Source organism: Chrysemys picta, chromosome 5, assembly GCF_011386835.1.
Source record: "Chrysemys picta bellii isolate R12L10 chromosome 5, ASM1138683v2, whole genome shotgun sequence".
NCBI lineage: Eukaryota > Metazoa > Chordata > Testudines > Emydidae > Chrysemys > Chrysemys picta.
Genome location: NC_088795.1, coordinates 89,334,575 through 89,348,104, shown reverse-complemented (window position 1 = coordinate 89,348,104; position 13,530 = coordinate 89,334,575).

Genomic DNA, 13,530 nt, shown 5'->3' with positions numbered 1-13,530 from the left:
GTTAGTCAGGCATTTCAATTACTGGAATTAGGCTTTTCAAATACTGGAAAGAGAACAATAAAGTTATTCACCAACCTTAAACACACTAATGTTCACACAAAAAAGCTATTAAAACTTTCCTGACCAGGGAACCAGACTGTAGAAAAGACATCTAATCCCTCTAAAGAGTTTTAGATACTGAAAAGTTCACATAATGGGCCTTCAGTGTCTAGCACCTAATAAAGTCATGTGCAACATGAGTGTAAAATTATACCACCAGTACAAGTAGGTTGCATTTTTAACTGGGTGTAACTGATGAGAGAGCTGCAAAGAAAGTGATTGTGGATCTCTACTCATGGGGCCAATTCTACACTGGTCCTACCCGTCTTACTCTAGGGTTATTCTAAAAATATGCTTGCTGGTAATAGCTCTATGTGACCATCCACCAGCCGGTGATTGCAGGAATTTAGTAAATTAGGAGCTACCATGCCAGGGGAATCCCCAGATAAAAAGATCTAGCTGCTTTACACCTCCAGAGTAACAGAAAGAGGCTGGATTACAGCTCATATTATAGCCAAGTGAAGAAGTAAGTTGGCAGCATTTTAAGCCCTCCTTGCATAAGCAATTCAATTTGAGAATCTGATTCATTGTTTAATTCTGATTTAAGGGGCCAAGTTCAGCTTTGATCTCAAGAGGACTGAATTCAAGCCAAGGAGAAAGTTCTGAATATGGATTTTAGAGCGGGGGCTTTATGTATTAAAAGAAAGAGTTGCACAAGTAATTCAGCTGTTACACAACAACATTAAGGACTTGATTGTGCCCACCCATGAATGGACGTGCAAGGTGGAGGTGGAGGAGTGGGGAAGAACACAAAGAATCTCTGTCCACTCCATACCCATATAGGGGCAGGACATACTGGCAGTCCTTGAGATCTGAGTACAAAAAGTTACTAGTCTAGTCATCCCAGAGAGGTTGGGGCAAAGGGCAGAGTGCGACTACGTCTAGCAAACATACCCTGCTGTGCATAAAGATGGCGACTACTTGCCCAAGAGAGGATGGTGCAGCAGTAACACACTCCCCCCCCCTTCATCTCCTGGAATAGTATTCCTGCCTGAGACACACCTGCAGCAGCCCCCACTGGGGTAGCGCATGCTCACAGTCCCCTATTTTGCAGCCTGTGGCTACAAGTGAGCCATAAAAGAACAGCATTTTTGTCCAAAAACCATTGATCTCCCCTGGGAGGTTTTATATGTGAGGGAGAGAAATCTAATATCCAAAAATAATGACATATTTAAATTTGACAAAAGATGAATGGCGTGCTGCACAATCCTCATAAAACAATCGCAAAACAGGAAGAAAGCAGCAGACAAGAGCCAAGATGTGGTGATGATGACAAATCTCACCACCTACGAAACTGAAGTATTTGTAATACAACTTTAAGAGAGAAGGCAAGACTGAATGCTATCGAACAAAAACTCACATAAGTAACACTCAGACAATACCCTTTTGATTTGGAAGCAAAGTAAACACAGCTCTTCACCTAAGGCTACTTTAGTTTATATGTTACTAAAGATTCACACACAACTCAAAAACTGCTAACCAGACAACTGTAGAAGAGTTGTCTGACTCCTTAGGCCCCCTTGTGGCTGAGGGGCCTCTGCTTTGCCCTGCCCCTTACATTGTTAATCTCGCTGAAATCTTAAAAAACAGAAATGAAAATGACAAACAGGAATTTCTCACTTCCATGAATTTTTGGAAATATTTATCAGAAACTTATTTTGGAGATGGCTAAAGAAATAGGGTTTCCCCCACAATGAAAAACGCAGTCTCCACAAAAAATAATAATAAAAAAAAATGAAAATTTCAAACATATCAATATTACAGATTTTTTTTCAGATTTCTGTTGGGAAAATTGAAACAAAATGTTTCATTCTGTATCAGTTCCATGCAAATAAAAATATAAACATGAGTGAGTCAAAATAAAAGCGAGACCAATCCCTATGCCAGAATAACCAATAGCCCAGTGGCTAAGGCACTCACCTGGGATTTGAGAGACCCAGATTTAAGTACCTCCTCTGTCTGGTCTTCCACATCCCAGGTGAGTGCTCCAACTACTGGGTTATTGACTACTCTGGATTGTGTGTGTGCATGTGTGCGGGGGGAGAGAATATCTCAGTGTTGTTCCAGTGTGGAATAAAGAAAAAACTGAAAGGTCAAAAATGTTAATGTGACAGGAAAATGGTTTCCTTCTTGGCTCTCTGTATGACAGCTTGAGTTCCTACAGTGCCTCATGGGAGTTTGTAGTTTGGGTGCTTCATACCCTCTTCTCCTCTCTGGGCCAGGCTCCCTGGCTGGACTACAACTCAGCAGCTCAGGAGGACACAGAATGTTGAAAAGAAATAATTAGACATTTCTGAATTGGAAATTTTTGCAAATTTCCAGTCTGCAAAATAATTTTCTCCTGAATCAGGATGACAATTCAAAATAGCAAAACAAATTTTCAAAACATCAGAATTTCCTAGGGATAGTAATTCTGATTTTTGACCTACTCTACATGCAGGAATAGTTTTTAAGGTAGGCAATGAATTTAGGGAGATGGCAAATTTGCTTCACCCAAAGACTTTCTCATGAAAACTTGCACAACTGTTTCATAGGCTAATAATTGTCTTAGCAGTCTAAGTCCCTCTTAAAAATTCAGTGGGTGGGATGGAGATAAATGTTTTCTAAAATGATATAGCTCAAAGTGAGGTACAGCTGAGAAAAATAGGGGGAGAATCCATTCCCTGACTAGGCAAAAGGGTGCTGGATTTCAGGCATCACATGCCCTCTCCCCAAATGCTATTATAGTGCAAATCGAATACACACATCTACAAATCAGACTAATACACATTTCCAAGATACGTTACATTTGTGAAACATTAAAAATCCTTTCTTATTTCTTTTATTATTCAATTACCCCATGTATTTATTTTTCCAGTTATGCAAATTTTGCCACAGATCAAAACAACAACAAACAACTTGTGTACAACTGATAATTTTATACCTGGGCTCTCAGGACTAGAGCAGTGCAAATAACTGATTTTTCAGTTTAGCGGCAGTTCAGGAAAAAAAATTGTTTTGGGTTAACCCGAATCTGATATTTTTCGCAAATCAACCCTGCCCCCACTCCTAATTGTGTTTGGATCAAACAAAATGTTTAGTTTGGTCCAAAATTAAACATTTTGCTTTGGGGCATTTTTAACCATAGCTTAATAAAAAAAAAATCAAAGGGAATTTGGAAATCAAGGTCCACATTCACAAAAGTGCCATTCACAAAATGGAAGAGGTGCTGATACCACCTGTGCCTTACCCTCTCGCATCCCATAGCACAATGATTAGAGCACTTTTGTAGGCTGTAGGAAACCCAGATTCAAACCCCAGTCTGAAGCAGACATTGAACGCAGCACTCCTCACACCCAAGGGAGGACCCTACACACCAGACTATCTGCTGTTTTGGGCTGGGGCTCTCTCATTCTCTCCTCTTGCAGCTGTTCCTTTTCATATCGATAATTAAATATTCAATTGGGCCAGAGAGAGAGACTATAGACTGGTGATTAGGGGACTCACCTTTATTCCAGTCCTTGCTCCAATGACTATTCAAGTATTTTGTACAAGATGGAACAACAGGAGAGACTGAGCAAGACCAACCCCATAATAGCCAATAGCCTGGTGATCAGGACACTCACCAGGAGAGCTGGGTTCAAGTCCCTGCTCCAGGACAGTGATTAGAACCCATGTCTCCCATGTCTCAGGTGAGGCTTTTGGGTAAAAGGAGTGGGGAGCATCACCCTCACCTCCTTCTGCTCCCACTGAATGGGGCCTAAGTCCCCTTGAGAATTTAACCCCCCAAAATCATTGTTTTGATTAAAGTGACAAAAGTTTTAGCCAAAATATTTTCCCCAGCTCTACTCAGGACTTGAATCCAATAGCAAAATCCAAAGCGTGAGAAACTCATTGGGGAGTTTCCAGCTACAGTCTCCTTCAGAAAGATGGAGTTGGGGAGTTATGGTGGAGGCAGGTAGACAAATCTCCTCAGTCCCATGGAACGTAAGTACTAATGCCATAGAAGGCATGCCTCACCATAGTGCTGCCCGAAAGCTTCCCTCTCACCTGGCATCATGGTTCCCTGAGAAGCTGTGCTCCCATTGGTTTCTCTGCTTTTGCCAACGGAACAGAGACACACCCCCCCCCAGGAGAGAGAGAGAGAGAGAGAAGTAGTGATAATGCTGTAAGGAGCGACTTTAATGTTAACAGAGGAACTGCACCTCCTTTTCTGTCACTGCCTACTTATTTCTACCTAGTTGAGTCTCCCTTCCTCTGTGGGTGGAAGGGAACCGTAAACACCAAGGGGTTGATGCTGCAACATTGAAGCCAATTGGAGATGGGTCATACTTAACGACATTTTAGTTATATCCAAGAGCAGCAAATATTTTGCCTGTCCTGCTTCCAATGACATGTTAGCTTAATTCAGTGCTGAAGCAATGTATTGACAATGGAAAATAGTAGGTTGTTTAATTAAGGAAGGAGTTTAATATCTGGGAAGAAACACAGGATATCTAAAAGGAGAGAGGATCTATAAAAGAAATGACCTGGATGCTACAGGTGTTTGAATGGATGGCAGAAGCCTATTACTGGGATTATCTGAGAATATTTATGGTAGTGCTTGAGTTTAAAAGTGAATGCTAAAGTGGCTTGTAGACAGATTGATCACTGAAAAACAGATAGATGAATTAGGTGTTGAGATAATTTTTTATTTTCAAGAATGCAATATAAATACAGAAGCTTTCAGGGTCACACAGTTCTCATTTGTCAAATGCAAGGGTAGTGCAAGGGAAAAACAAACTGAGGTGGGTTGGTGTGTGCGTGGGAAGACATGAATGGATTTTCTTCTATAAACAAGATTTATGTTATCTAATGATAATGTTTTATCTGTTGTCAGTAGCTGGGATTAGTAAGTTTCCTGTGACCTTCATTCTATATTCAGTCTCTCATCTGAACACAGAAGGTAGCAGAATCAGAGGTCTGCAAGTCAGTTTGCATTGGCTTGAATCATTTGCCATATAAATTTATATTAAAGCTTTTTAAAGTGAACATTCTACACCATATTTTCTAATAGTATTTACATGAAAACTGTACCTATTTGCCTGTGACCATCTTTCTAATTTCTCAGCATGAATAGTCAGTGTAATGTTTTAACAACAACAGTTTAATAATCTGCCTTCTGAGCCTCTATAGTGGAGGAGCCATCTTGTTATATAAATGAGTCATAACCTGAGAGCCCAGTGTAAGTACTCTGCTTTAATACTGATCTAACAACTGGAAGAAAAAAATTATCCAAACACTTATTTTTAAATTGTATACTGGGATTTCAGAAGCAGAATATTGGCAGGATACTAGAGAAGCAAGAGAGTCAGGAAAATCTCTACATGCTATTAAATGGAACAAAATGGCACCAGGTCCCAGCCAAGAAGGCAATGTATCACACCTGCCAGTTGCAGTTCTGGGAAAAAATCCTTACTTGTCTTTCCCTCCTACAATTCCAGAGCAAGAGAACAGGCCAGGGTGGCCTCAGAAACCAAATAACAGCAGAAACTAGTCGAGGTTTATGCCATATAGGACACCCAATGATTATCCAGAAAGAGAGGGAGGCAGTGTCTGAGTAATCAACCTGCCGATCTGCATCAAATGAAAGACCTGTTGGAAGGTAACGCCTGCACCCCCTCACTTTAAATGATGAGGGGGAGGATGAGTGAAAGTGTGTGTGTACAATAAAGCAAAAAGGGCAGGGGGAAAGACGCACAGAACAAAAAGATGCATGCTGTACGTCACCATGTGCTTAATCATTTGCTTCTGTTATGTGCTGGTGCCCATCCCTCTTCTGCTTCTTAGTAGTGCTATACTGTATGCTCTGGTTACATATCCATCCTGAAAGATGCAGAGGGTGACTCTGGGCATGGGACAAACAATAATATTTTGATTGTAAGCTCCTCAAGTGGGGAAATTGGAGAAGATTCTCCTCTCACACAAGTGCAAAGGCCTGATCTAACTACCATTTTCTTCTTCCCTTTATCTTTGATTCCAATAGGTGGATCGAGCCCTAATCAGAAGCAAATCCAGTGGAATGATGGTCAGAAGAGAAAAAGGCAATGTCTCCTTATTTGACTTAAAAGTGCCTAGTCACCTTTGTAATGAAATTGCATCCTTTTGGAGAACAGCTGTCACAAAACACTAAGGACAAGTGGATTGGGGAACATGCAATTTTTAGAGAATAAAATAATCTAAGTGGATGAACAAATTAACTATGAGAACATTGAAAGCCCCTCCACCACTACTCCAAACTGTGCAATATTAATCATACACTACGTTTTTTAAAATTGTGGAGAGATTCAGTGTGGATTATTTAGCTAGGGATAAGTGAACCATGTGGCTTTCATAGTTTTGCAAACATCTGAAGCCAATTTGAGTTTGCAATCTTTTTTCCTATTAATTTTCTCCACACCATTTCTATTCATTATTAAAAAAAATTGCTAGCTAAAGAAGTCTATGATACATATTAAAGAGAGAGAGAGTGGAAAAAAAGAAGCTTATGTTGTAATCAATAGGTGCTCACATTCCACATATGCTTATTTCAAGATTTTTTTCTCTATTCCTCTTCCTACTATTTTTTTATACTCTGTATTTTTCTTTCTGCCCCTTCTCTTCTCAGTTTTGCAAAAATGCTCAAACAAATTATGTTTTCAAACTAGTATTTGAGTGGGTGTAAAATTAGTCAAAATTTGTTTGCCCACCCATCTATTGGATTAATTCCTTTGAATATACAAGGAATTTATTCAGTAGATACAATATTATTGAATGTACCAATTATGTAATGAAATGATCACTGGTTATACTGTATATGCCACCCACTGAGTTTTTCCAAAGTGATTGCAATTTAGTTAAAAGGACAGAATGATTCCCAATTTCTCTAGAGACCTTGACCAGCAATGCAAATCAAAAACCCAAACCAAACAAGAAACCCTCACTTGTGTGTCCCACCCTCTTAGAGAGCTAAGCTTTTAATTACCAATACAGAACAGTTAAAACAGCATTCAAAAATTGCCTTTGTAATGCATTTTCAAAATTGACAGTGCATACACCAGAACAGAACTGAAGATACTGAACCAAATGCATTACGAGTGCAACTCCTAAAGTCAATGGACTATCATGGATGTTCTGAGAGAAGAATTTGAACCTACTCATACAGGTATCCTCAGTTTTGGTATGCATGATGCAGTTTGGAGCTAGAATTTGGTGTTATAGCACAGGATTCCACTTAATAGATACACACAATTACTCCAAGTGTGAATAAAAATATTTAGGATTTTATCCATTGCCTTATTAATTAGTTATGTATAAAAGGGAGAACTAAATATTGTTTCTCTTGTAATAATGGAAAGGCCAAACAGATCATGTGATTCCTAACATCTGTTACATTTTTCACCTTTTCTATTAATTTTGTGGCCCATAACATTCTGCTTTCTCCAGTTACAATGGGTTCAGAGGTTTATTAAAGCATCTGTCATATCTTCAATAACTGAATTCCTCACTTAGAAAATGTGGTCTATTTTCATTTGAAAAAGTTATCCAAAATTAAATCACTTTTAGTCGCTTAGTGATGCCAAGTACCTGAAACATATATTTGTGTTTTCCTGTATTGATTTAAGTAAATCCTTGTTTATCATTTGCCTGGAGCATCTCATAAACAGGCTTGTAGGCTGCATGGCCATCCCTCCCAGTCAGTCTCTGAGGGAGACCATGCTGTTGTGTACCCGAAAAGGTGAGCTCAAAGGGGGGAATTAGCCACACCTAGTGCTTTGGTCCTCCGGATAGGCAGCGTATGAGCCCCAGGCCCTCAGTCAGGGCGGGGCAGCAAACAGTTCACATGCTCTAACCTACAATCAGGATAGAGCGATTAAGTAGTCCTTGAGCCCCAGGCCCTCAGCAAGAGTAGGGCAGCAAAGCAATGAGTAGGCTCTGGCCAGCAATCAGGGCAGAGCAGCTAAGCAGTCTATGAGCTCCAGGTAAGGGTAAGCACCAAGGGAGTCTAGAGGCTCAGGTAAGGGTGAGCACCAATAACAGTCTATGGGGCTCAGGTAGGGGTGTCCGAGGAGCACAGGCCTCCTGGCCTAAGGAGGGGGAGTACTGCCACCCCAGGAGTGTGGTGTCAGGGGGGACGTGGGCCCGCCCAATTCAACTGCGTCCCAGCCCAGGCCCCTAACAATGGTGGAGTGGTCTGCTACTGGGTCAGCAGGAATCCACCCACAACACGCTGACCTTGTATCAGGCCAGATCCCAACCAGACTGTTGCCTAGTTTCCCTGGGCTGCTTCGTATTCCCCGTGTCTATCGTCTTGGGGAGCTGTGGCCAGTCTGCAGGTGGAAGCCCCAGTAGCTCCTCAGTGTCTTGGTTGGCTGGCAGCCCGGGGAGATCTGGCCAGTCCTCAGGCTGCAGCCCCGGCAACTCCTCTACAGGCTCCAGCAGCAGGTGGGATGCATCCGTTTCCTGTGGTGGCTGCAGCCCAACTGAGCTGCAGGGCCCGCCTTTTGTACGTACCCTTTCTATCCCACGCTTCTGCTTCCGGCAGGGCGGACCTGGCTCTCCTCATTCAGCCTACCATGGGACGTTGTGGTCCCTCCTTGTCACTCTCTGAGGGAGGCCACACTCCTTGCTACAAGGCTACTAATGCTCCAAAACTCTGCCATCAGAGATCTATGCAAGATTAGATAGTCAAAGTACTTTACTTGTTTTAGAAATACCAATACTGGTTTCCAGTCAGATAGTGTGTTCATTTTTAGAATTTCACTACTATTATTGTTCAGCTATTGCAAGGCCATTTACATAGATGATTATTTTTCACTTACAAAGTCAAATGATTTTCTTGGTGGCCTGGTGGAAGTAAGAGGAAATGGTAGGCCTGATCCAAAGCTCAACAAAGGCAATGAAAAAACTCCCATTAACTTGAAAGGGATGAGGCCCGTGTTAATAAGCAAATGTTTTTTTTGGATAATATAAAGGCCAACCAAAGTAAACCCACTGAATCCTAACAAAGCCACATTGTTTTGAGTCATATTTGGTTTAACTCGTTTTTTTAAATATATTTTATTTTACAATATCTGTTTGTGCCCTCATCATAATCTAACTTAATCCTTTTAGATTTCTTACAGTCTTTTTCTTAAACAGGGTTTTGTAACTTCTTGTCCGGAGCAGGCGGTCAGTATAAACCATTAAGCAATTACCCTTCAGTTTGGTAAATTTTGTTTAAAACACCATCTGGGTCTCGAGCACAATGGTCATCACTTACCAAGGTCACACCTTGAGCTAAATCTTCTTGGATTAAGCACAAACATTGCATTGAAAAAACCTAAGGCAATAATAGTATTTAATAAGATTTACTTATATAGGTCCTCACAAAGGGCCTGGAATTTGCAGTTTATATTCTCTGAAGTACAGTTTACACTGTCATGATGCCACTGGCATGGCACATCTATAACACACCCCTGGCAACCTTCAGAAAGCTTGTCCTTAAAACAGTGCTTAAGGATACCATGAACTGAAATATGTACAATAGACCTGTCATGGGGTGCTCCATCACCGCTTGTCTGGCGCCTCTTTGTGGTTATTCTGAGGATTAGCTCTTGAGGTCAATGCCCCTTCCTCTGATTGCATGCCGTCACACTGTCTCTCACTCTCGGGTCTGCAGCTCCTCTCTCATCCCCTTTCTCAGAACTGCAGCATCCTCTTCGTGAATCAGCCCTCTGGCTAGGTCTCCCCATCTGGAATACAGTCCTTCTTCTCTGTCACTTCCACAGTGACCCAAGCAGTCTTCCTGTCTGCCCCACCGGTCTATACCACATCCACGGTGGCTGGTAAGGGAACCCAGGCCCAGCTTCTCCTCCAGGTTCCAGTCCAAGTACTCTCAAGCCAGCAGTTCTTGACTTTACTCTCCCAGCCCTCACTGCTCCTTCCCTGGACTGCGTCCTACAACTCTTGGTTCCCCCATTTTGTCTGAGTTTACCAGCTCCAAATCCTCTCTCTTCCAAGGAAGTGACTGTCTTTTCCCAGCAGCAGACCCTGTCTATCACCAGATTCCTGGATTTATAGTCCCCACCTGTTCCTGCTTGCAATCAATTCCTGCTCCCTGGCTCTTCCTCCAGGTGCATCTTTTTCAGTTAATAGGCCTGCCTGGACACCTTAACCCCTTCCAGTCATGTGTGCGGTGGACACCCCATCACAAGACCTCATAACTGTTTTACAGTCTTTGTGTGACACAGGCTCAGATAGCTCCATGCCTAATGACCTCCTTAAAGCCATATAGCCTCCTCTTCACTCTTGGCTTTCTCTTGAACAACTTGTCTCGGTGATGGGTAAAACCAACTTGGGCTTGTTTCATCTGTGTCGTCTGATCTAATGCTGTCCAGGTTCTCTGGCGGGTCTCCAGAAAGGCCTCATCCAGCTGTCGAGAGATTTTCAGAAAAGAATAACAGAAAACACCTGATTTAGATTTATGCAGCTATGGTTGGTTCCTTCAACCCAGCCACCTTGATATCTTATACCCTATCCCCCTGTGACTCAGCTCCATACTTCAAATCTTTTGAGGAGACTCCCCAGCCTCATATGAGGCCTCCCCCTTTTTGGGTTCAGACAATGGGTGGGCACCCTGCTCTTCAGATGGCATCACAGTTGCTCAGGTCTCCTGGTAGGATTTTGGACTCTCCAGCAGCAGCTGGACCAGAAGGCTCCCCTCAACCTCCCCCACCTTTTCCGAACAATCACTGATGTAGCACTTTCTTTGCCGGTGCCCAAGCACTGGAGCTAAAATGAATCCTGTAGTTCTCATGGGGGTGGTAAAAGAGTCCATGTTTCCTTTCTGCATTTCCATGGTTTCTGAAAATGGACTCTTTAAACAAGGTGGCTCTTTCAAACCTTGAGTGCTTTGTGGGTTTCTGGGGCAATGCTACTCAACAGTGAATGGCTAAGCACTAGAGGCTAAATTTCTGGCCTTGATACCCTATCTGGTTGGTTTAGGGCACGGGGGCCCACTGCCCATAAAGCCACATCAGTTAGCTTATTCTCCCTATTAGGCATATACAGAGGACTCGATTGAGACCAACTGATGGAGAGGAACATTGGCAGGCCACAGATGAAGTCACTCCAGAAGTAAAAACAAACACTTGATTTCTAGACATGTCTCAACACTGGTAAAGGAAAGAGGAGGTGCTACCATCAGAAGTCCTTCCTGTGCCCCATAGTACATGGTCAGGGGATGCAGGGCCTATGTCACACCATCTTAGCTTTACCCCATAATCAATCATTGCTAAAGATTGTGAACAGAATTTTACAGCTAGGGTGTGAAAAGTTTGACAGGTGAGGAGTGAAAAAAAATTGCCTAGGTGTGTGAAAGTTTAACAGCTTTTGTACCATGCAACTTCTAACCACCCAGCCTACACACCATTACTTTTTTGTTATTCTGGGCTTTTTCTTTCACTTGGTTTACCTCTTTCTGGGGTAAATTTTTCCGTCTTCTTTTCTTAAAGCTTCCTCAGAGACCCTCCTGGCTATCTTCCCACTCATCTCACTGTAAGATATCACATCAAGTCTATCTGCTTCCTGAGCTCTGTAGGCTGAGTAAGAAGCTTGTCTTCTATAGTTCCAGCCCACAGTCACAAGGTTGCTGGGCTATACTTCATATCAGTCCCTCCAGATTACAGTCCCCCAAATGTCCTATGTTTCATGCTGCTACCCGACAGCCAGAACAGATTTGGCCTATATGGACCTTAGAGTCCCTTCCCTCTCTCTTATACCCCTATTAATACTATTGTGGAGGGAAGTGGACAGTGAATAGGCTAACACCACTGACTTCAAAACACAGTATTTGATATTCGAGGAGGAATCCAGGGTGATGAGCTTTACCTCTAGTGAGTATAAAACGTGTGAAATAAGGTAAAATTTGGTGAAGAATTACATTGTTTTAATGTCTACCAAAAGATGCACTCTGCTTTATGGCAACATCATTGGCCACGGATCAGAAGTGATCACACCATCTCTCGAACATTCCAGATTATTTGTAAAGAGTTCTCATTGCCTGGAAATGTATGGTTACACTGCAAAGAAAAACCCACAGTGCCGAGCCTGAGAGTCTGGGTCAATGGACTTGGACTGTGGGGCTAAAAATAGCAATGTAGACATTTGTGCTCAGGCTGGAGCCCAGGCCCTGAAATGGTCTCAGAGACCAGACTCCAGCTTGAGTATCAAGAGTGCTGGTTTTCCCTGCAACCTGAGCCCTGAGAGTCTGAGTCAATTGACCTGGGCTCTGAGACTTGGTGCCGCGGGTTTTTCTTTGCAGTGTAGACATATCCTGAGTAAGGAAAAATGTGTTTCTAAATGTGTTTTCACAGACATGTACATTTTTATTGACTTTTCCAGTCAGTTATTAATGCTTGTTTATTTACGGATAGCTGGTGACCCAGCAACAAAGCCAGTAACAATTTATTAAGTCAATTATCTCAGTTCTACTGTTGTTGAAAAAGAAAAATGGACAGAGTGTGTGAGAGAGTGCAGGAGGGACAACCAGGGAGGGAAATAGACCTCAGTGAAAAAAACTGTTTGTCCATTTGACCAATGACCAAAAACCTCATAGCCTATTGGGGAAATTGCACGAGATACATATTAACTATTCTTAGAGCTTCAGTTCTGGAACTGACATTTGTTTGTTGCCTTTAAAGACACCAACAAGAGGGCTACAGATGATTACACTGATGAATTTAAATCCCTGATGCTTTCAACGGACCTACCTTTGTCCTCCACCTACACTTAAACAGAACAAGTAAAAAAGTGACATCCCGCCTCCTAGCACATTTTCTCCAGCGCTGACCTCTCATGCTGACACACCAATGGAATTGGTGAATAAGTGATAATGATTCTAAGGGTATCTGCCAAGGTTAACTACCTGAAGAGATATATCAAAAGAAGCATGATACTCTTCAACAACTATAGTAGAGGGATTACTTGGCAGAAGGTAATAGAAACATGAAAGGAGATTCTTTGTCACACTGATATTCAAAAGAGGTATTTGGTCAACTTTTGCAGGACTGACCACTATATATCATGGCTACAAACCTGAGAACTGAGCTCTAATCTACATTCAGTGAGGGTGCCTTATTGGGTGGATAGTTGTGACTTGTGGGTGATATTTATTATCTACAAGATGCTGGGTCCATCTTACTCTCATGTCTGTCAGTGCTGAGGGTGCTCAACAGCAATTAGGATTAGCCACTAAAGTGTTATATTTTTCACAGGAGCATAGAGGAAGTACCTGCACAAACCATGGAAATAACAAGATACATCAACCCACATTTTATAGGGTATATATTTATACCATATTTCTATTCTATGCTAATATCTATAAACTATGGTCCAAATCCAGTTTGGTTTGCTTAAAGGAGAAATCCCATTGATTTAGAAAAGTCTACTCAT